The sequence below is a fragment of the Pteropus vampyrus genome, unplaced genomic scaffold (assembly GCF_000151845.1).
Source record: "Pteropus vampyrus isolate Shadow unplaced genomic scaffold, Pvam_2.0 Scaffold55, whole genome shotgun sequence".
NCBI classification, from domain to species: domain Eukaryota; kingdom Metazoa; phylum Chordata; class Mammalia; order Chiroptera; family Pteropodidae; genus Pteropus; species Pteropus vampyrus.
This window is the reverse complement of record NW_011888836.1, coordinates 1302075-1306086: the sequence shown is the minus strand read 5'-3', so window position 1 is coordinate 1306086 and position 4012 is coordinate 1302075. Positions and strand designations below refer to the sequence as shown.

The window sequence follows — 4012 nt, the reverse complement described above, 5'->3', positions numbered from 1 at the left end:
TTTTTTTTTTACATTGTATGGACATCACTAGTAATCATTTATTTTAGTTATTTTATTTTCTGAACTTTGTTATTTTTCCCAGCAAATCCATAAAGGCTATAATTCCTTCCTTAATCCTGCATAGATTTTTAATTGGTACTATAACTTCTCAAAAAGATTAGAAACAATAGACATTATGTGCTTTTAACTGGCAGTAGTCAATTTTTTTATTTTTTGCAATATCTGCCAGAGTAACTGATAAATGTTCTTAAATCATTGGGCTAGTTTTTATGAGACACTTTGCTTTTATTCTTTTTTTTCTTTCCTTTCTTCTTGACTTTTTTCTTTTTAATGAAAAAGAGGTAGTAGGGATTGGTAATGTTGGCAGTTGACAACTCATTTCTAGCATGCAATCAAGCTTCTAAGCAGCCTTGTGTTTTGTTTTCTAATTTGTAGTTGGTTGCCTCCTTTAACCTTATCAAAGCAGTTAAATTTCATCAAACTGTCAACCAGAGCCCTGTCAGCATCTTAAAGACAGCCACTGCTGACATGACGTAGCAAAACTAAATTGATCTTTCACCCCTTGGGGCATTCCACACAGCCAGCCAGTCCACCACCACCCGGAGCATGATTTAGAGTTCAGCTCTTTCTGCCTTGTTGCAGAGAAGGCAAGCTGTGCTGCTCCACAGCAGTATATAAAAATACTTCTGTTTCTGTGTGTAACACTTCAGTTTTCCTCTGGGTCTTGTTGGTGCCTAGGTGAGTCAAGTTTAAGGAAAGAAATGGAAAGAGATGGAAGTAAATCCAATACATTATGTGTCTTATGGCTTAAATAATAATGAGACCAAGTACATTGTTGTCAATTCAAATGGCATTCTTCTCTATCTCTAAGTTCCCCTTACTTGAGTTATTCTCTGATCCACAATACATTGTGCTTACAGGCCTATAAGGATAAGTTCCTAGAATAGATTCTTCAAATTGAATATAGTTACCTCATACAGTTTCCTTATCGTCATGACTAGAATTTTTTATTAGCCTCTAGAATGTTTGAATTTGATGAGAATATTTTTCAATTTCAGTAAGCAGCCACGCTTAAAAGTAAAGTTATTACAAACCTTTTTTCCACAACACAGTATATACCTGAGTTACTTTTGTGTCTTACTGTCATGGAGTTCTTCATAGAAAAAATCTTGCACTACAAAAATTTGCTTTAAAAATATGTGTTATTAGTTCATTAGTTTTGCATTAAGAAATTGCTTTTGAACTTACTACATTAAATAATTTATAGGGTAAAATTGACTATTGGGCTATCGTAAGTCCTTTGATAAAAATCTAAATTTCCTTAAATTCAATCATCATTTATTGAGCATCTTCTATGTGCAAGGCATTGGACTTACTGTTTGAATTATAAAGGCAAATAAGGTCATTTTTGCTTTCAGAGCATTCCCAGTGTAGTCAGGGGGAGAAAAGTAATAACTAACAAAAATGCCATGTGTTAATTGTTTTATGTATGCAATGGGGATGATACATTTTTCATGGATAGGGTACCATAAATCCTCACATCTCTGAAAAAGAAACAACCTCCAACTCTATTACTGTGATGTAGTTACTATATGAGGTTTCAGGCTGGTGAAATAAATGATACAGAATTAAAGTAATTTATCTAAGACCAAAAGTTTCTCGGCTGACCAAGTTGTGTATAGCATTTCCAGATAGAAAATAAGATATACGGAAGCTTAGAAGGGAAACTGGAGGGCCCCAGAGGTAATAAAGTAACTATTAGACTGCTTTTGATTTAATCCTACCCTAACTCCTGCTCTTCTATCAGCATACCACCTATTTCCACTCAAAAAGCAGCACATCAATGGTCTGACTTTTCCCTTCCTTCAGTAATAGTAATGATTTTTTATTTTCTCCCCATCCCCTCTCTTTCCCTCCCTCATACATATACATACAGATACAAACAGACACCAACACATTATACATAATATATATGTATATATGATCATGTGAGATTTTACTCTTTAATTATCTAGTACATATAGAACATGCTACAGTTACTGACAGCTTTTAACTTTCTTTCTCTCAATCTTATTTTATATCATAGAGTCATCACAGTTAATGACCTTCAAAATTGTGATGCTCAACCATTGGTTTAATGCTTAAAGGTCAAGCGCATACGGGCATATCATGCAAGATAGTGATTGAAATGACCTTCAAAAAACTCATTTGTTTATAATTTTATCATTGAAGATTGCTAGATTGCATAAATCATAGGAAGAAATTAAGCAAATTCCCTTTATAGAAGGCACATGTTTTTTTTTTTAAATCAAAGATATTAGGTACTCTAGGAGTTTATGAAATTGTCAATTGATAGAATTTTAAGTACTGCCTTTACTGCCAGTTATATGCCCCTTTAGGAACCTTCATTTGATTTCATATTTATTTCACAATCAAACTATAATTAGTATACTCTCTCTGTAACTATTTACAATACATATCTACCTATCATTGGGGCATTAGGCAGTGCTCTTTTTCTCATTCTCAAATTTGCCAGAATGTTCCATGTGCCTTTTTTCCACAGTAGAGCTTCTAAAAGTATTTAACCAAATGTAAACTTTGTTATGTGAAATTTATATGAATGTTTCATGATCACCTGGTCAATTTTATTTAAACCATGAGCTTATCACTCAATAAATCTTATTTACACATTTCATAGTATTCAAACATCACTTCCCTGAAGGCTTCGTAACAATTTCAGAATAACCATTTATTTTTTTTGATGTGCCCTTTGACAAGAATCACAAAGGACCTTAGAGTTTTCATGTAAAATTTGAACTGGAGGAGTGATGTAGTACGGCATACAGCAGTTGCCTCCCAAAGTGATGCCATTGGTTCACTGGGGCTAAACAAAAGGGCAGAGATCAATAAGCTCCAAATGCTTGTGAATTGGGAGTTGAGAGAGGAAGACTGCATTTTTTATACTAAGTACCTTAAATGCCAATAGTGTGGCTAAGAAAATTGAAAGGACCAAGAGTGTAGGCAGACAGACCAGTGAAGAGCCTATGGCAGTTGTCAGTCAAGAAATGAGGAGGGTCTTGGCAGCAAAAAATGAAAGAGAGATGATTTTGCAAAAAATAAAAGAGAGATGATTTTTTCCACGTATTGAGAAAGATGACAATTCAGGGCTTGGCAAATGACTTGAAATGGCAATAGAGATGAATAAATCAGAGATGACTCTGAGATTCTGCTTCAAGGTTTTGAACACATCTAAGATTGAACTCTATATCCCTTTACAAACACAGCTTTTCCTCCTGACTTGTCAAACTCATCATCTCAGTTATAGAGGATTCATTTCCTCTGAAGTAGCCTTTCACAACAGCCTCCTACCTGATCATTCTGCGTTTAGTCTTCCCACACCTTCACATGTTGGTGTTATCCATAAATTGGAAATAAAGCCCATTTCCAGAAGTTTTGTTCATATAACTAGTTTATATTGCCATTTCAAGCTATATGGCTGGCTCACCATCATCTTCAGCCCATAAACTTGGAACATTTAGGATTAGACAACTAAAAAATAAACAGGAAGACAAGCTTATGATAAATGGGTGGATAATTATTATACATCATACAGTTCTCAAAGTATTTTCACATTTGATTTTTACAACTCTATGAAATAGGAATCGTTTTTTCAGCGACAGATATGAGACTCAGACATTTAACTCTGTGAAAGTCAGAACTATTAAATGTTAATAACTTTCAGCAGAACTATTAAATGTTAATAACTTTCAGCAGAATACAATGTAGAAAGTTGCAATTACTATTATTATTACTTTTAGGCGAGGCAATCCTTGGTTGACCTCACAGACTTCAAGGACCTTGTCAGCTTACCATCTCTTATTTTTTTATTTTTTACGCCTACAGCACCTGGTCTTCCTAGGTGGTCTCCCATCCAAGTACTAACCAGGCCCAACTTGCTTAGCTTCCGAGATCAAATGGGATCGGGCTTGTTCAGGGTGGCATGGCCGTAGAC

General features: G+C 34.7%; 1 pseudogene; it reads right to left on the bottom strand.

Annotated features, from left to right (window-relative positions):
* Nucleotides 1-3894: 3894 nt before the first annotated feature.
* Nucleotides 3895-4012, bottom strand: LOC111739913 (annotated as a pseudogene).